Raw genomic sequence first — 22465 nt, forward strand, 5'->3', positions numbered from 1 at the left:
AATTCGTGTGGCAATAGTGATAAACAACAGTGACGTAAAAATGTCGGAGAAGGAAAAGAATTATTCTAACATGCAAAGATTATACTGTAAATTCGATGCGCTTTTGGCGTACTGTCACATTAATATTAAGTCCGACCTGGATAAAATTTGCGGCAAATCTCTGTAATATCTTACAATTTCGGTGTGGCTCGCGAATCCGTGGAAAATGACCCACGCTCTGAAAGACGGTTGAGATCTGGAAATGGCTGCTGTGCAAGGGACAATCAATGAAGATGCTTGATACAAAGTGGAAAATTTTCATACTGTCAGTGGCATTAATTTGTTTGCCATTGTCTACATACTAATTAATCATTTAAAGGCCAGAGAGGTTTGTGCAAGATCGGTCCTTTATTCGTTGACGACTAATTAAAATAGATTAAATTTCAAACAGCTACCCGCCAAATAGGAAAAGAGTGACCAGAAACATTTGAATGAGATTCTCAGAGGTGATGACACATGGATTTCCTTTTATGAAACCGACTAAAGAAAAAATAATAAAGATAGGATTTCTAGAAAACGAGCAGAGACCACAAATAGCTCGACTTCGTTGGAATGCCTAGACAGTTTGAAACGCATTGCTTTCTTAGTATCAAAAATGTAGTTCGTCCATATACTGACTGCTAATTTTGCTGGGCATTTATGCCTAACACGTATTGCCAAATGTTGTGGAACACTTGCGAACGACCCGTCCGTATATCGGTACGCGTTACTTACCTACTTCATTACAATGTACTGACGCATAAATCACCCCGTCGTGACAGACTTCCTAAAGGAAAACAGCATTCAGACTTCGCCACAGCATCCACACAGCACTGCTTTACCTCCAAGTTCGTATTGGGATAAATCTAGTTATCAAAAATTCTCCATGGGGAAGCCGATTGGAAAGTTGCCTTGAGGTTGTAGGCATATGAGTATAAAAAGGCAATTAGTACTTGGATAATCTGCCCGAGAAAGTGAACAGAGGTGCACGAGGTATATATTAAGAAGATGCACCAACTTACTGCTCACCAGTAAAGAATATTGATATTCAGCACTTTTGAAATTCACCTAGTGCACTGTTGGTCATAGTTAAAGTAAAGACATGTATCGCGAACATTTTAAACTGTTCATTTCTGTGCGGTGCATTATTTATAAAAAAAAGTCGGATGTTATAACAGGGACAAGGTAAAGTCTCAGAAAACACCCTGTTAGTGGTATTATCATGACTATTAATTTAAAAGTTTTGTTCGATTTTGTAGCTGCTACAATCCAAGAATTTAAAGAACTAAAGAACAATGAACCTTCGCTGAGAAAAAAAATCTAGTCCACGAGTTCAAGTACTTTTCCAAAATGTCACTTTTCACAAAACCGAGAAAACTGAAATAGACACAAATATAATTTTCAGTGTCAGTTCTAACTCTTTTTTAGTGCAACGTTTTTAGTGTTCCCCAAGGACTTAGGATAAATGCAGGTTGGCCCCATTAGTGGAAAAGGAATGCAATAAACAGAAGAAATGCAGGTGCTAGATGAGGCACGATCAGCAATATCAAAATGCGATGTAAATAAATGTTTTTGACATCAATGTCGTTTTTTTCTGATTTTTTTCAGTGAAACATATTCCTTAAAGGAAAACTTAACAAATATGTTAATCACAGTATTGTATTAATCACAGTATTGTATTAATCACAGTATTGTATTATTCATTTTATATGAAATGCAGAAAATTGGAGGGGGGGATCTTATTTGTTATTAATGGCTATAATCCGAACCCTTAAAAAGAACGAACTTAGATTCAAAGTTAAATTGATGACCAAAGGTTAGAAAAATATAAAGATAAATACTGACTCACCAGCTGTTAAAAAGACTAGATACTGACTCATGATTTGCTCATTGCGGAGTAACGTGCATGATAAAAAATATGTACTAAACAAACAGAATGTCGAGACTAATGCAACCTGAGACAATTTGGTCAAAGATACTGACCAAATAAAAAAATTCCAATGATTTATACAAAATAAACAATACTATTGAAATCAGGCATTAGAAAGAAAAAGAGGGGAAAAAAGAAAAAGAAATGAAAAATGGCACGGTTAGGCCATATGTCTCGAATGAGCTTTGATGCTATTCCAAAAGTCATTCTTAGATAGGTTACGCGTTGGTGTTGGTAGTAGTGGTCGGGAGGGTTGGATGAAGAAAAGAAAAAAAAAAAACAATACCCGGCAGAGAAATTAAACTGCAGTGGGAAAGACATAGCAGGCACTGGAAGATAGTAATAACTGGAGATATGTTGTTGCGGCCATGGGTTTGTAAAGAATAAGTAAGCATTACCGAGCTTTCGCTTAGTATTCGCATGTAACTTGTGGCAAGAAAATTCGTGTTTGCTGAAAAATATACACCATATAGTAAGCGCATAGTTGTGTTGAATTTTAATATATTATTGAATATAATCTGACATATTGATATTACATTATGAACATGCTAAAGAAATGTTAAATCACAACGACGCGGAAATTCAGCCCAACGTAACGGAAAAACCGATCCCATTTGTCATCTTTGGTAAACCTCTTGAGGAGAAACAATCAAATATCATTTCCATGTAGAACTAAGTTTAGAATATTTGTTATTTATAGTTTCAACTCATTTATTGATTTTCTATGGAACATTTTCAACAGCTTTCCGGTAAAGCTCCATAATTCCAGTTTCTTTTACAAAGTGTCATATATTCTGGCTAATGAATGATATTATATCAAACAACTTAGCCTGTATGCCATATTGAGCTATAAAAATGCCACCGGCGGTTTGAATTATTGTTTTCTTCTACTCGTATAAAAATTGTTCCTTATGGTTCTTAATAAACACGCATCCTTCTCCAATCAATGTATCTACTTGTTTCGATATCGTGTGTTATAAATAATGACTAAACATATTTTACCTGCTTCTTCTTGTAAATGAAGACTAAAATGTATAACTTTTAAATTGACTAACCTACCACGTCTTTGAATTTGTTTACTTTGTTTTTTTTTTGGTACTGATCCAACTGTAAGGAGCCAAAGACCGTTGTATGGACGACTCTGCTATTAAAATGGAAAAATGGATGGTTTGCCTTATTATTGTTATATCAAACCCGTGACTTGTAAATCTGTCCCTAGGCGAGAGATTCGTTCTGTAATGCAGATTGTTTTCCTCATACTCATCAGCTAACGGTTAACACGTGCATATGTTGCAACACGAGTTGCTAGATTTAGGAAGCCATTCCAAACATTTATTGATCACAAATTACATGACAACACACTGTCATGCTTCTCAGACATTAAACTGCACGGTCTTGGCGTAGGAATAATTGGCAATAAAATTAAGTTGCGATAAAGATTGAGGCTGCCTCCTGCATATGATGGCTTCTGACAACTCCACCAAGCAAGGAAAATGGTGCGGATGATGCTTTAATTGGTAGCAGTTTTATTTAAAAAAATGGAAATGTGTTTGTGATTAAATTATGATTCTTTGTAAACAGCGTAGACCATTCTCGTAATATAATTATATCGCTTATTCTTCATATACAAATACTTGTCAAATCAGTGCCTTGTGAAAAAAAATGTCATACTCATTCTCGGCCGTAAATTTCTGAAACGGTACCCAATACTATTTATTCACAGATAGGTTTTAGTCGAACAGACGATAATAAATTTTGATCCAAGAGTACGCAAATCAACTCAACGTCATTGAACGGCTATGCGTACCGAGTCTTGCAAGTTCAGCTTCCATTCTACACTGATATATTTGCCACCTACAAGGTCACACACCAAGCTTCAAAAGTGCTTGTGTTTTTCAAAACCGATCACTTCCATTAAGACATTATGGTCAATTTTTAAACGAAATTTATATGTGTGATATTGATGAGCATTATAACGTGCACAAAATACACACTTCAAAAACTGAACATTTTTTTAACTTCGGAAGTACTACAATGAGCAAGAATAATTTTAAGTTTTGAAAAAGTAAACGTTAAAACATGTTTAGCTAGACTTTAACTTCGTTTAAAATGAATCGAGACATATATTAGACTGACCCTAGCAATCCACCACAACAAAATAAAGGGACAAAGTGTTTAGAACTATTACATTAGACTCTTAAAACGGGGAAATATTATATAGCAAATCGCCAGACAGCATATATACTTTCTTTAAGAGACTATGGTGCAGAATGGTCTCACACATAAACCAGGTGCGGCATCCAGTATGAAATTATACTCATTTATAATGAATTACTTTCCAAATTTAGATATAAATACGTTAGGTCTTGTTCGGCTTCTTTGGAACGAGGCTACCGTGTTTTTAATGGTGAACTATTCTAATTGATTTTATCTTTCTTATCTTTGCAGAAAAATTGAATTGTTTTACATCTTGTTTAATTGCACAGCAATCATTTAAAACCAAAGGTATATGAGGGAATATCTCATATTCTTTCCTAAACGACACACACACACACACACACACACACACACACACACACACACATATATATATATATATATATATATATATATATATATATATATATATATATATATATATATATATATATATATATATATATATATATATATATATATATATATATATATCAGGGTGCAAGATAGCATATTTAATGCTATATTTGATCTATATTTGATGGAGAGACCTGCTATTCGAATTATATTCAATTTTGACGACAATCTGTAGAGTCCTCGAATTCTAAATTCTATGAGTTTTGCCATCATCATGATAACTAATGTGCAGAATATAATGAAACAGGCACCGAATACAATGAAATAAGCACGGAATATAATGAAATAAGCATAGAAGATAACAAAACTACCACAAATGAAAAGATACTTAACGAATACAAAGAAAAAGTAAAATACCAAACATAAAGGAAAATACAACGAATATTTTAGAGTAAGCACCATATACAATGCAGAAGAAGAAGAAGAAGAAGAAGAAGAAAAAACAACAGCACATAATGACAGTAATGCCTCATCCACTGACGAAGGCACGGAATATAATATTAAAACCACCGCATATAATGCCGAAACCACCGCATGTATCAATAAAATCAGTGTATAATTAGCATAATTAAAAGAGATTTAGAGTTTGTTTGTTTATCTGAACCAAACTCTCTATACCCAAGATTCAACCTTTTCGTCACACGCAAGTACATGATCCGAGTAAATGGATATAAGCCCCTGGTCATTATACCAGGTCATTTCACTGCTGTAGCAGGTGACCACTGTGTTTATTGATCCCACCATACTTGTACGAGAATGCATAGCTAATATATTTTATTCACAGAGAATATTTTCTTTGTGTGAGAATATTTTGTATTGATTGTGGCTATATTTCTATACAATATTATGTAGACAAATATTGTAGCCACAATATACTGAAAAACGATTGTGAGAGAACATATTATCTTAAACAGTTATAGCGGTGTGTGCTATTTAAATGGTGAAAAATTGACTGACTGAGGCATTAGGGTTTTGAAAGATTTTATACTGAAACAAACCAAATGTTTAAGTATTTTACATGTGTCACTTTCATCTTTCAGTTTACATACTTTTGCTTAATTTTAATATTTTTTCCTATTCCTATTCCTATTCATATTGTTGTACTTCATTTCTGCATTTATTTCAAAGAGATTATCTTCTTAAAGTTGTGAAATTCTTAATTTTTACACATTTCGAAGTTTACTCTTTGTTGGCACCATGTAGTCACTTTTTTGCTGAGGTGTGGTTAAACGCTGCTACATACATATACATATGGTGAAACAGAAAACGTTACCAGTGACATGAAATAAAATATCAAATTTTATTACGCTAGTGACTATCCCAAGCACAACACGTCATCCTTCAAATGAATAAGAAACTTCCAGGATTTTAGCAGCAGGGAGGGTGAACAGACCAATTTTAGAGCAAGTCTTCCTTGAAAATAAAACTTCATACGAAAAAAAGATGAAAATACAAAGTCAATAACGCCAAACCGAAGCCTCTAACCGATCGAGATTTTCTCTAATTGGGTTAGCTCATTTTGTTACTTTATCAATGTCTCTCTTGTTTCCAAACTTTGTATGCGTGGACACTCGCTGTTAGTCGTCACCCTCCCTGCTGCTTTTTCTTAACCCAAATTTTTATCATGTAAATTTATCGTGATAAGTCCGTGTGTGGTAGCTTGCGCACGTTAAAAGAAGTTTTTGAACTTAATCATATCCATATCGCATGAACACCAAGTCTGATGAATATCTCGCAGAGTATGTGTATCAACTCCATTAAACACAACAAAAATACTGCAGTTATCTCTGATCATTTTGGGTATTTGTGTATATCACTGAGTAACATAAATCACATCTGTGTTTTTGTCTCTGCCTCGAGAAAATATCCAAGCTGGATTTGATTGTTTTTCCAGCATCACATCATTTTATACTATGAGATTATTAAAAAATCCATCGAGGTTATCTACAGATGGGGCTTCACCAATATCGGTGATAAAACCAATAATATCATAACCGTCTTCCTCCAGTAATTTTGCATTTTCATTAAAATCTTTAAGTACACCGTATCATCTCTTATCATCTACAGATGGTGCCACTAAATATAACTTATCGCACTTGAGCCATATCATTATCAGATTAAGAGCAATTGCGTCCTGCCAGACCCAGATGCACCTATGATAATTATTCTGATAGAATCTGGTAGCGCTGGATGATGTTTTACTGCCTCTTGGTTTCGTGTCGCTGAGAAAGCAACGACATCCATGTTGTACAAATATAATAAATAATATGGATCTATATTGTGTTCGATGCAGGTCATCTACCCCCACAAGTGGATTAACAACAATAATAACAGAAAATATAAAAAAACCGTGCTCTTACAGGCAAATGTGTGAAGTGTGGTACATGAAATATAAATTTATCTCCTTTGACAAGTGAAGGAAAACAGGTGGTGATATCGCTGCCTCATTAGAAAATACACCGGGAGCTCCATGGGCTAAGTATCCAGCAGAAAAACTTCTTCCTGGATATAATTATTGTGGGCCTGGAACCCGACTTGATTTCCGACTTGACGAGCGAGATCAGCCAAAGACCTGGAGAGTATCCAATAAATGCGATTGATGAAGCGTGCCACGTTCATGATGTAGCGTATAAAAATAAAGATTTACAACAGCGACATATTGAAGATGTCAAGTTGATTCACTCGTTAAATTCCATAAAAAATAAATCTCTCGAGAAAAATTTGCTAGTTTACTCGTAAAATATGCGATGAAAGGTATATTAGTGATATAGGCTGTTAATTAATCAACCGATTATCATTAATATAATGGAATATATTTATTATAGCCCAAGAGGATATTGGAGGGGGTAGAGAAGCGATTAGTAAACTTGCTGATGCAGCAAATGTCACACGTTTTGTTGCTGCAAATTGGTTAGCACTACAGGCAATATGGCAAATTTATTTACCACCACCTAAACAAATTCAGTACATACATTTTGATGTCAGCACTCCAAATGAAGTTCATCAAGCAGATATTTTGTTTTTACCATACGACACTATTAAAACACATAAACATCAATCATGTACATACAACTACGCGTTAACTGTCTGTGACGTTGCAAGTGGATGTAAAGAAGCAGAGCCAACATTAACTAAAACAGAAAATGAAGTTGCATCTGCATTTGAACGAATTTATCAACGTGGTGGTCTACGATGGCCACTGTTGCTACAGGTTGATCCTGGCAAGGAATTTCATAATGCAGTATCATCTCTGATGAAAAAACATAACTTCAAAATCAGACGATGACATACCGCAATTCTTCGCGATCAGGCAATCGTTGAACCACAATTCATCGCGATCAGGAGATCGTTGAACGATTTAATTGAACACTTGCTGAGCGATTGTTTGGATATCAGTATGCGAAGGAAATAATTCAGAAAGACAAAAGATCTCGTGAATGGGTTGCAAGACTACCAGGTGCAATAGATGCGTTAAATAATGATATTACTCGTGCAATTTCTATGAAACCTACCAATGCGATCACAAAAAAAACAAACTTACAACGACATGACTCCTTTTCAAAACAACCAGTACTAGGTAATGTGACTGTAAGATATGTATATGAGCCTGGTGAACTTGAAGGTTCTAAAAAAAAGCAACTGATCCAATTTGGAGTGTAACCACACATACCATTTCCAATGAGATAAGATCCGCGGGTAGACCTGTAATCTACAGACTAGATTCAACGGCTCCTCAACGTGGATTTGTACGTGAACAATTACAAGTAACTCCTGAAGATAATCAATTACCACCGCATTCACTTTTCTGAGTTAGCTCCTCGACGTCGATTACATGCAAGACAGGTCAGCATCACATTTTCGCGTGTGTGACCAAGACTACTATTAATTCTATCTACGGTAAATTGTCTTGGATTTTTATTTGAATACTGCCACAATATTACCGTGTTACAGCTCGCACAATGATTATGTTGTCGTGTTGTCGTTGTTTCAATGTCATGATAAATTCAGCATCGAGATCAAAGTCGCGTTTAATTCTTGTGTCACACTGATTATAACTATTTTTTTCTTACTACATTATCGTTAATTTCCTGAGTTTGATTATTATATTCTGTGAAGCTTATGATAATTCTCCGCAGCTGAGATATTCTTCTGACTCAAGACACTGCGAGATAAACTAAGTTTGACCATTCGATGCGATCATCAACAATCAAAATATTAGTATCCGAAATAGTTAATCCTTGTTACGGTTGAATCGTTATAGCATATTGTAGTGTCCATGTAGTTTTGTCTATTGTTAACGCGATCTCAACAACACTGACAGAAACTAAAACAATATCATTTAACACAAGATTTTGTTTACTACCACAACCTGGAATTTCAACGTCGATATTTTGTCGTCGTGTGTCTGCTTGGCGATATCACAATGGTACAGGTGGATTTAAAAACTTTACTTTATGTAATAGAAATAATTTTTGTTGAAGTGTATCACGAACTATCTTTCTGCTTGAAAATATCAAATCATCTGGTCTCCACATATTCCAAAAATCATTCATATCAGTTTCTGAAATTACTTCACGCATTATTTCACACTGAATTTTATTTTGTTGTAGTCTGATTAATTTTTTAAGCTCTCTTAATTCTGGATCAAGCGCTCTATGATCATCAGTTATTTCCTCATAATAATCTACTCACTTTTTCAGCCATTCATGTGGAGACAATCCAACAAAAGGTGGCGGTTGACAATGATCACCACACATTATCATAGCATTATTTTTCACCAACAACCAATCAAGAAATATTTGTAATGTCTCCAACGAGACTGTACATATTTCATCCCAGATAATAATCTTTGGAATATATTTTTCACCCATTCGATCAAGAGTCCATATATCTCCCTTCCATCGGAAAAGCTGTGATAAGTATGAGATTTGACTGCTTGTTCGTTCGTTTCTCTGGCGAATCTATGTGTAGTGGTTAACACAATTATATCAACAGAGTTCTTCAAACTCTGACAAAATAATTCGATCACACGTGTTGTTTTACCAGATACTACCGGTCAATTGAGATAAACAGTTTCATGTTTGGTAACAGGATCATTTACCGATGACGCAGAGACAATTTTTATATTTGATTATTTTTGTAATAAATATCTTTGATTTCAACGTCGGCAGATTCAGAATAACTAAATACCTTTTCTTGTTTTATTCTACATTCGCCCCATGATGCATCAGAGCAGATATGTATTTGTTCTATAAATCCTGTATTTTTATTGACATAAAACGAATTCTAACCGCAATCTCAGAAAATATGTTTATCATAGATAATTAATTTATCGAAAGGTACGCGAGCATTGAAGATCTTAAATGAGTCAACTGCGGTGACTGACCGTCAGTGTAACTCACAATTATACCTAATTTAGTTCCGTCCGATAAGTTGACATTACTTCGACTTATAAATGTGTTTCTCTCCGTTGTATCATTGCTATAAAATCGAGTTCAGCATCATCTATAATTAATCTTGTACATTATCGCTTATGATCATATGATCCGCCTTGGGTAAATTTGACAATTATTTTTCTGCCGAGATATTTTGCGATTTTATTCTCAAAATTATTTATATCAGGATTTTCATAAGCATAATATTTCTTTTGTTGTGGTAACCAATTTTTTTTTCTTCTGCGGACAACATGGTATAATTGCTTCACTTACAATCAACGATATTAATATTTTTTTTTACATCAAGCACATATCGTAATAAAATTATTGGAGCCCAAAGTTTAAAACAAAATATTTTCCAAACCAAACAGCGACAGTCAGATGAAGGTTTTTCGGTGCTAATTCGAATGACTCAAATAAGCAAATCCAGTCCAGTCAAAATCTGGTAAAGGTCCGTTTATCGTAACTCTTGTCATCTCGTGTGTTGAATGTCCAAATCTCTTAAAGTATTTAGAACACTCTTCCATTCCAAGAAAATTTCCAGGACAACACGCAGCCATATCAACCGACATGACATCCTTATAATCGTATCTGGTATTTCATACTCCACCTGTATTCGACACAACTCGATATTATATCATCGAGAAAATCAAACCTCGTAGGCTTCCAAGTGATTTTCTCTCTAGCAAAATGAGCCGCGACTGATGGAATCGTAGAACAATTACTGGGCAACTTTTCATGATCGTTGGTGTATTTTAACTCAAGATCTTTCATTTTTGTATGACGAAATTATGTTCGTTAAATCTCATCATTAGGTCTTACAAACTGATAAAATTTATTTTCTTTGATACAGATACTTCCATCAGGTTCAATTAATTCGTTGTGATTTTCTTGAGGACTCTGAAATAACTATACTGATACAGGATCATTCTTACTTATTTCGTTAATAAGATCAAATATATCTCCTTCGTAAAATCTAACGGCTCTATCTCTTGGAAATATTGTTATAGAAGAAGTCCACGTATACACATTATGATCAACAATATTTATTTTAGCTCTTTTCGATACATATTTTGGCTCGTATAATACTTCTCCTGTTGTTTTTTTTTAATATTGGAAATTTAGTGTGTTTTTTTCTTTCTAACTTAGCAACATCATTTATGCTGACTGATTCAGCCCATATGTTTAATTTTTCACGTCGTAGATGTGTTAGTTTATTTCCATGCATCGCTCTTGTCAAGTATTCTGTAACTCGTTCGGCTACACAATTTATTTTCGAAAATATCATAGGTTTGAGATCATCAACGCTAGATTTATTATTTATCGGATATATTGCATAAACAACTGTAGTCACAGGATATGTGTCACGTTTGCTCAGGCCAGTTCGTAATTCGTGTATGAACTAGGGCATTAGCACAAGCCATGTTTTATGTCTGAACATGCCGCAAGCTAGAGTTAATCTCTTACGCAAGGTTACCGTGACCAGAAAGACGATCTGACATATTGAATCGGCATAGGCGTTAGATCGAACGATTTCCTACCTATGTGTTACAAAGATCAGAGGAATCCGCGAGGACCGGTCGTGTTCTAAATCACGTCCCCACGTGGACAGACAGCGAGAAGGGCATTGTCCACTAAGTTTGGTTGGATCAAATCAAACCGACGTTCATAAGACGGTATATCAATACCAATCAACATTCCTGGTTTGGAATTTTTATTTAACGTAACAATATTTCAAGAGTGAAGAAGGAGTGTAAATGGATAACAATCGGTTCTACAACTCCCTGTAACAAAGCCTGCATAAACGAATTCTGTGGAATTCACCTACAAAGAGTACGAAGAGGGATTCTAGGACCAAAACGGTGTTTGAAGTGTGCCGTTAGGGTTAGAGGAGAAGCTCAGTTGTGTATGCAATGTGGTGGTAAAAAATACAGAGGTAAAACGATGTTATGATAAAAATAATTAACGGCAGCAATAACAAGCGCCGAAGAGTATCTCGCCAGATTTTTAAAATAATTATTTAGACAAATAATATTATTATATAAAATGTAGCAAAATCAATTCATGAAACATCCCGTCATAGCCAGTAACGAAGCATCTCATGATGGTATCATCAGGAACTGTTGACAAAAAAACCCAGTAGGTAATGTCATTAATACTGGTAATTTCATATTCAAAGGCGGGGCAAAATGTATCTTTGTCATAAATTTATCTATGAATGTTTTAAGCGACTAATCGAAAAAGAGTATGTGATTGATCATATAAATTCCTTGGGTAATTTACGTGCTATTACTCGAGTCAAAATAGCAAATTTGGAAATACATGCTGTAACGACAAGAGCGCAGAGCAGTTGTATCTACAAATGTAGAGACAGGCAAAGAGATATTATTTCAATCAAATGAATGCAGCTGGCAAATATTTTGATATTTTCAGGAGTTCAATACACTTTGCCGCAAATAAAGCAACCAAATCGGCGTCTTCCAAGAAATAAAAAAAAAATAAAAAATATTTCAGTATCTCCCATTGTTAGATGAAAACACTCTTGATGAAGGGAGATTACTCTGTCGGGTAAAAGATAAAGCGATTAAAAGTTATCTCGCCTGTACTTTACAATGTTATTCTCTTATAAATAAATTATTTTTTGGTTAATGTTTTCCATCGTGTTGCAAATAATGTAACCCAAACGGTATTTTCAAAGAAATACAAACAATGGTATCTTACTTCTGAAGTATAACTCTATTGGGATATATCAAGAGATATAACTCTGTCAGGTAAAGTTAGAGCCTGTATCTTATAAATAATTTTTATTTACTGATGAATGTTTTTTGGTTGGTTTTTCAAAAATCATTATCTTTATTTTCCTGAATCGGTCAGTTTTCTTGGTTCCTCTTGATTTCGTCAGCGATAATAATTAAGAAAACAAAGAAAAAACAAACAAACTGCAAACAAGCCACGCCCATTGCGTGAGCTACTTTTGCATTGCTAAGAATTGTTTAGTTTGTATAGCATGTCATTATTGGATTTCGCTCCAAGCTCGAACATCAACAGAAAAAAGTACACCATCCTACCATGTAACGACGTGGTGGGTTTCTTTTGCACTGCCCGGGGCTAATTATGGGGGAAGGTATGCAGAAATCTGTTTAATGTAGAGAAGAACCCGTTTGTATGTTGTGCCGTCCATAGAAATAAGTCATAGAATAAGTTACTGTTGTGCCGTCTATAGAATTATTTTAGATAAGATTATATGTTCTACCGTCCATAGAACTAAGATTTTATACATAATGCTGTAAATATACTACGACATGTACTGTGCCGTTCTTAAAGGTACGATTTTATATATGTACCCTCTGCACTTGCTACATATAGTTTGGTGGTCTAGGGTTTAACATGGGTGTAGTGCCTTCCTTGATCTAACATTGTCATTATTGCCCTCTGAACTGGCCAGAATATCGTTTGGTTATCAAGTGGTTCACATGAGGGTTGTGTTGTGTAAATATTTCCTACCTATAATGAATTTTAAAAGTATTAATGCTGTTATTTCTGCAATTCAAAAATTACATCATGACGGTATTAAAATATCTGATCAACTTAATCCTGAAAAAAAAATATTTGTGATTTTGAATCATTGCAGCAACAAAAATTTGAAGATAGTTTTTCATTACCAGTGGAATAGAGATTCATTAAACTGATTCACCAATCTATGTTACAATCCTTGGAGACGGTGAAAGACACAGAAGTTGAAAAATTAGATCAGAATTATTTCACGAATACGAAACAAAAAAGATTATTAATACAAGCGTAAGGCAGTTGAGAAAGATTATGTCAGATTGTGAACGATTCATTGTAAGAGTGAAAATAAAAGCACTGTCACAAGTGATAGTAATGATTGTGAAAGTGAAAGTTATTGCAACAGCGAGCGTTTCAGCTTTTAACCGATTTTAAAAATGAAAACAATAACAAAGTGATTGTGAAAGTGAAAATGTTAACAAATAATAGCACATGTAATATTTAATCTGATTATAATATTTGTTCTGATTTTATTTAGATTTATTTTAATTCAGAATGTAATATTTATTCTGATTCGGGTTTTTTATTCGTATAATAATATTTATTGTTATTTTATTTTATGAAATTATTATGTAATTTTTTATTTTTCCTGTTTTCAGTCGAATTTTAATGATTTTGAGTATGATTTACCTCAGAACATTACGAAATCAGTCATATTATTATTATTATTATTATGGTGAGTATCGTTTGCCCCAACAAATTATGAAGTGTGATCGATGATCACAATTTTGAGTACTATTTACCACAGCAAATTCGATAATCAGTGAAGAATGATACTTTCATTTTATTCTGAGAATAATATTTATTCAGATTCAGATGTATTTTTATTAAGATTCAGATATATTTTCATTCATATTGTAATATTTTTATGTAATTTTCTGTTTTCAGTAGAATTTTCACAATTTTGAGTATCATGGACCTCATCAAATTATAAAATAGAACTGCCTTGACATTATTAAGGTAAAGTATCATTCACCCCATCAAATTATAAAATCTAACTACCTTGATTTTGTCAAGGTGGAGTACAATTTAGCAGAATCAGTAAATAATAAATTATGTTATAATATATTTATTTGTTATTTGTGAAATCATTATTATGTATAAAAAAATATTTTTTTCTGTTTCTGATGAGATTTTTATTATTTTAAGCAACATTCACCCCATCAGTTTGATGATCTCATTTAATATTGGTAATATACCGGTCGATTTAATGAAATGGTTTGATAATCGGATTTAATTTGGGTGATATATCCGTCGAATCTGTGTAATTAACCATTAATCTGGAAAATATTAATAAACAATAAAGTCATTCTACAATCAATGATAAAATCATTGACTATAACGTATTAATGATTTTGACTAATAACCTGATTCAATTTGGGTAATATGCTCATCAATTTGATGAAATTGTTTGATAATCTGAAACATTATGGGTAAGATACCCATCAATTTCATTAAATTGTTTGATAATCTGTAGAATTGTGGGTAAATATACCCATCAATATGACAAAATTGTTTGATAATCTAAAAGAAATATGGTATTTCTGAATCATATTTAAAGATTTTATCATCGATATTTAATTTTATTCTGCCTTGACTTTGTCAAGGGAACCAGATAATATTTTTTAAGCTGATCAAATTCAATGCAAAAATGTGCATAATTCAGAATTTAATCATTTAACTGTTCCTGCACTAACAAAAAAAATTCATCGTCGTATTCATCAAGAATTATATTAAGAATACATTTGTCTGCCTTGACTTTGTCAAGGGTAGATAGTGTCAATATTTTTCTGACGACACTTTCAAGAATCTCTTTGTTGTATACGAAAACTCTCACGTGCTGATACGTTACATAATACACCTTGATTAAATCAAGGAGTAGTTATTTGGAAAACGCCAACTTCGACTGAGAAATAAAATTCTCTACAAAAATATCTTTATGATCTTACATACAGATTTATATCCAAAACTTTATATCGCAAATCAAACAAGTGTCCAATTTGGTCAGTAAGTTTGAAATGTATCCTTGATAATGGCGGAATCCGACATCGTAGATAAACCGATTGATGGGTTCATGTACAATTAACTATCCAGGAGGTACTTGAGGTGTAAAGTATATAAAATATATCCTTGTTGAGCCTGACTGGATTTTTTAACATCTATTTGATAATTTCAATCAATTGCATCACATACAAGACTGACTGCGAAGTTGATTTTATATTTACAGTTCCTTGTGAAATATTACGAAATATGAAACATGACAGCTACCGTATGGATCATTATTATGTTTGAGAATAGCTGCTGGATGGGCTGTTTTTCTCTATGCGTCAATGACTTTGGGAAAATATTCATCGACAAGATCGTTGACTGATTTTTTTAGTTAGTCGGCATTAAATCCTGGCAGTACAAATTTTGATAGATCTTCCTCGGTTATTTTGTAATCATCGAGAAACAATGGTTGAAGGAGTGCTTTTCTATACTTATATAATTGTCCGAAAATTACAGATTCAATAATAACTAAATTGAGATGGTCATGGTCTGATGCAACCTAATTTAGATGTTGTATCGTTTTAATGATTTATTGTTTGACGTTGTTATTGTAGCATTGTGTGACACTAGAAAATAAATTTGGTAGAGTCGTGGATATAGTTCGAGGTTCATTTTCAATTTTATTTGCACATGAATTAATGAACTCTTCATTAGGAATTTCAATAAAATCTTTAACAGTAAATAATTTTTCTGGTGGGCTAAGAACTTCTTTTCCATTATCAATGCAATAATATGTATCATCAGATGGATATCCTTTTCGATATATTGGAATTTTTATAACTATTTTTTATCTGTGACAAAGTCGACACATTTTGGCTCTTATGGTCCTTGATAAACAGGTGGCCATACTAATACTGTTTGGAATGACGATTGATATATATCTACAACATAATCTAGAGAGTTTGTTTCTAGCAAGGCTAATAATGCTAGTTCGTGAACAGAAATAACAATTTTAGATAGATGTGATTCCGCTTTGGAATTCATCGTTGATTTGTTCGAGTTGATAATTACCTGTGGGAATACCAACAACTTGCCAGACGGGAGTTCCAGCTGGTTTATTTTTATACAAAAATACCAGTGCATGAATTTGATCTAATATTTGGCCAATTATTATATACTTGTAATTGTGCTAGTACTATTTCTTTCGCTGGAATTGCAGTTGAAAAGTTGACACTGAACTCAGGATTGTTCAAGCTTGTTGATATCATTGTTGTTTTTATCGAAGTTGTGTTAGCGAAGATCAGTTGCAGTCACACATTTGACGTTGACATTATTATCTTTATTATTATTTTTTTATCATTATCATTATTATTACTATTATTATTATTATTATTATTATTATCATTATTATTATTATTATTATTATTATTATTATTATTATTATTATCTAAATAGGACGTAGATTCTGATATAGTCTACAGAGGTACATTTTTTATACGTTCGTTGTAAATCTTAATCATTTCTGTGAACTCACTATCTGACATTATGCCATCGCTATGACCTGATGATATTAACGAAAATAATTTAGAGTATGCTAAAGTCGTTGTATGCAACTTTATTGTATACTCATGCAAGTTTGTATTTGTATATGTATATATATTTTTAGCGATGATGTTAAGAATACCAGCAATTGTTGTTGCAGCTGAAACACCAAGGGGTATACGTGTTGGTGATGGCATTGTTATTGTTGATAACAATACATCGGTTCCAGGGATAACAGCGGACACCGAATACACAATTATGTCAACGACAACTACACGTCGGCAATATTTTTTTAAACTTTGACTGTACACTTATCTACGAAATGTGTCAGTTTGGTTTGCAGCTCTCATACTTATCAGAATCTGTTTTGTTTGCAAAATTTAGATCTGACAATTGTAAAATCATATATTCTTTACTAAGTAATCAGTTGAGGTGTTTCAGCGAGAAATTTCAGACATCACCAGTAAGACGCTGCTGTTAATTTTCAATCTGATGGTTCTAGCATAAACGTTTCGTCGTCAACTTTATTTAACACAATAGACACAGTTCCAGAAAAAGTATCAGTTCAGTGACGCCATAGATATATGGTAAATTTGCTAAATTTTGCACCGCTGAACACGGACAGCCTATACACACCAATGACTTCCGCGGTATGTTTGATAGTGTTATTTTTCTGTAACCATGTTGATGATCTTGATGATACTGAGTGTACCACGTTGATGATCTGCATGTGAGGAATTTAAATCAGGTTAATTTTTTAAGGATATCATGAATTCCGCTGATAAAATCATCTAGTATTTTTCTAATATCATCGATATTACTCTGTGCTATCGTGATTAGATCTGAAAATGATTTAGGCTCTCTGATAACACCTAATCGTTGATCAATCATTTCAATGTCTGACATAGCTGTTTTAATATCATCGAGTTTTGTGTTAATTTCAGAGAGTTTTACGTCAACAAATAAACTTCTAAAGAAATCATATGCCATTTTACTGAGTTTTTGAAAATTTCTACGAAGATTTGAAAACATGTTTATATGAACGTCATACTCAGATCAACGCGTGTGTCATGTTTTCTCATTCCCAGTTCGTAAGTCGTGTGTAAACTAAGGTATTAATACAAGCCATGGTTGCTGTGTAAATATGACGCATGTTAGAGTTAATGATGCTAGAGTTAATCTCTTACGCAAGGTTATTGTGACCAGAGAAAAGACCTGGCATCTTGAATTTGCACAGGCGTTAGATCGAGCGACTTCCCCCTTAGGTTTTACAACTTTGTCCTAGATCAGAGGAATCGCGAGGGAACGGAGCGTGTTCTAAATCCGTCTTCACATTGACAGACAGCAAGAAGGACATTGTTTGCTAAGTTTGATTGGATCGAATCAAAGAGACATCCAATTGGAATTGAGACGGAGGGTGTGACACCAATTTGATCAGAAAAATTATAACTTTTAACTAACAAGCAAAAATTTAGTTCTTCTGTGAAGTTTGCTGAGCAAATACGATTACTCCGAGAAAGCCACTCGGAATTTGGCGGGAAAACTTAGAGAGGAGATTCTAAGGAAAGACAATGCTTCGTAAAGTTCAATAAGTTATTTGCTCAATTTGCAGAATATTAAGGCATTGTAATTGTAATTATATGTAATATGTATATTTAATTACTAGGATCTTTTAGTACGTAGAATTACATTTGTAGTGTTTAAATGACATTCGTATTTGAGAAATTAGTTTGAGTATTATGTAGAGAATTATGTAGATTGTTAGCTTGTTGTGAGAATTAATGCTGTAATTTGCTAATAGATTACTTCGTGGTAAACTGTGCATTTATTCATGTGATATGTTAAATTTTACATATGCTTGAACTGTGAATTTGGAAAATGGTTGAAGTGTGTAAGATTAGTTAATATGGATGTATGGATATATCAGAGCAGGATATTTGAATATTTGTGTACTTTGTATGAGTTGTAATGTAAAGAAATGCGCCTGATTGCTGAGATATTGTTTAGTAGAATGGAATTAGGAATATGTACTGAAGTGACGCAATTTATTGATGTATGTATGAGAAGTAATTGTTACCGTGCTTTTATTACGACGTTGTTTTACCATACAAGAACGTATGAGTATTTCGATGTGAATGAATGCGTGACCGAAGAAATTCAATAGCCGTTATCTAATGATAGGCTGGATGTAGTGTGAGATGAGAGGGCTAAGGAAAATATTGTACAGTCCTTGTGTTTTCACAGGAAGCTTTTGGGGGGACAGAACTTCGGTTCAGTGTTTCCCGAGTCCCTAATAGGGGAGACGGAAGTAAGACTAGCAGAGCAGTCGGAGTCGACAAGTCTAGTCGGTATAGACTCGAGGAGGAGGAGGAGGAAAAGAAGTCGAGGATGAAAAAGTGGAAAAGGAGGAGCAATATATAGAATTCGAGGAGTAGAAGGAATTTGGAGAAAGTCGGGCGGAAGGGGAGATGGAATTGGAGGAATAGGAGAGATTAATACACAGATGAGTAGAATACAAGGACAGGTGGAAAGCTATCTCATACTGCAAATCAGATGATGCAATAGTCTATCACAGGGTCGAGCGGAAGGAGAGTACTTGGGAAATTTTAATCATTTGATTACTGAATTGTTATTAAATTGTTATTATTCCTTGATTGCTGAGAATGTTTTACTAGCAACATCACCAACTGCACCATAACCTCATCACGAACAACGTCAATAGCTTTTATTGATAATTGTTTTGCAATCGGTATTGCTTTTGGGGTTAACCTTCTGAATAGACCCTGAACAACATCTCCAAGTCCATCTCCGTAGGTAAACTTATACGGAACGATATACGGACAATGAGAATTTAATATGGGGAATATTGGGACTGTATACGAACAAGGGAAAGTGGGGTTGTTGTATAGGGACAAAAAGGAATGGAACAGGTGATGTGACATCACGGTACTTAACATTTCTCACATAGAATGCGTGGTTGTCTTAATTATCTTTGTCCTATAATACCGCAAAAAATAACAACCAAAAATGGTGTCCTACGTTTGTTTTTTCTTTAGCATTCTTTCTTTCTCTCTCCAATGTAATGTTAAGTCTGTCTGCCCATCTCTCAAAACACGCCAGACTAAAGCACTGCCCGTTCTACTGTCACCCAATGCAGTAACACGTGTGCGTGCGTGCGTGCGTGCGTGTGTGTGTGAGTGTGTGTGTGTGTGTGTGTGTGTGTGTGTGTGTGTGTGTTAGCTTTCGTTTACATACTTATTCTATGCTCATTTTTTCTCGGTTAACTTTTCATTGTCAGAATTGCTCAGTATTTTACGATACGGAACGCGCACGCAAGTTCATATTGCACTCATAAAGGAATTACTTTCTATTGTAAACAAAAAATGGACGCAGATGGCCAGAACTTTTCTAAACAAATCATGTACACTCACATAGTAGCGGTTTACATTTTGGTTGATTACATTCGTTTCTGAACGAACTAAAGCACATGATCCAATGTTTCGGATTTAGGTGGGAGATGCAAGATTTCATAAAATTGCTAGATACCTACAAATAACATGCAAGTGACAAGACACAAACTGTCTTCTTTAGCTGTAATAAGAATGGCAAAAATATGCTTAGTTTTACATCCTGAATTTCCTTTCTTAGTTCTGTAAATCTGAATTACATGAGCCATGTCATGGGTTCTCAAGCTTCATTACACATTTCGAAATTGTACTGTAATTTCGACTATATTCCATGTGCAATTACAGCCTCCTTACTGCACTCAAAATGAAATAAACATTAAGTTCCATAGCGTATTTTTGATAATTTGCAATTGAAAGACTTTATATTTTCCCCACATTATGATTTAAAGTATTCAACGACAGAACAGAAACACTCTTGTAGATGTCAACACGCTTCACCCTCGCTAATTCAATCCGATGTATTTCATGTAGAATTTGCACAGACGAATCCAGTCCATAATCACGAAATTTCGTAGAATCGACAAAAATGCCAACATTTATTCACTCCAGAACAAATGGAAAAGTTGTTGCAATACGTATTCATTCACAATATGAATCTAAATTCAATTTTAAGAAGACCAAAATGCAATTTTCTTTCAAACGTTAGGTCTAGCGCGCGACTAAGTTCAAATTTATCTGAGCGGAGTTATGTGCGCATTAATAATGTTGTTGTTGTGTAAAGATGAATCTGCACTTGTGTATTTAGTTTGGAATACGACAAACATTCAGCTACTTTGTTTCTTGTAGTGTATTTTGTTTATATAATGAAGCCTTAGGAAGAATAAGAAAAATGAGCCTGTAATAAAAAGGTTACTGCAGTAGTATGGGAAAATATGAACTCATTTTGTCCGATGGATATAATGCACTGGTCGTGCAGTATTCCGTCCGAAAAACTCGTTTATATTTTCCCATACAAATGCAGTAACATATAAATATTGTTTGTACAAAAATTTAAAATTACAAATAGAAACTATTGACGTAAACAATTTAATTTAACCGTGCAGATCGCTAGCACAAACCTCTACCAACACATTTTGAAAAGTGTTGTGTGACAGGGATCGCCATTGTCGCTTGGTGTCTGCTTTCTCCTTCGAAAATAAATCGTTTCGTCTTGATTATAAAAATTTAATTTGACTAAGTTTTACATACCATTTGAACTCTTTACATTTCACGTTGAAGGTGTAAGCCGTCTTTCTCAATTTTTTTAAGATTTTTTTTCTGCGTTTCTTTAGTGTGGTAATATTTTTTTATGGACCGACCAAATTTATTTTGGCGTGTATAAGGGCTCTTGGTTTTGTGGCGAAAGTGGAGAGCCTTGATTGAAGCTCACATATCGTCTTCGAAATCGCTGGCACGGGTTTGAGCTAACACTTCAGCTCTTGTGTGAGGCGACACGGAACGTCGCTGCCTCTTACTATCTCAATGAAATCGTTTCATCTTATTGCAAAATTTCATTTGACTAGGTTTCATGCGCAGCAGGTCCCTGTATATAGGGAGAGTGTCTTAGAGTCAGGGTATTTATTCAACTCTCAAGCGATCAAGAAGATGGAGGAGTCAGCACAGATCGACCTGCTGGTCAAAGAATTGCTAAGAGTCATAAGAAAGTAAAATTCACAGGCGAAAGTGGGAACAAACTTACCCTTCTGTTCGTTGATTTGATGAGAGTCATAAGAAAGTGTATAAGTGCTGATGAAGTTTGCTATATCTGCAAGGTAAATGAATATTTGTCTCCAGAATACCTACTTCGTCCAAGAAAGAGAGACAAAAGTCAAGATACCTGTTACCGTTGTCAGCAGAAAGGACACTCGGCTACAGAGTGCCCTAAGAGAAAAGAGAAGAAACAGAAACAAGCGGAGAAAGCGGAG

The sequence above is a fragment of the Sinohyriopsis cumingii genome, chromosome 2 (genome assembly GCF_028554795.1).
Source record: "Sinohyriopsis cumingii isolate HCF-2022 chromosome 2, ASM2855479v2, whole genome shotgun sequence".
Classification (NCBI taxonomy): domain Eukaryota; kingdom Metazoa; phylum Mollusca; class Bivalvia; order Unionida; family Unionidae; genus Sinohyriopsis; species Sinohyriopsis cumingii.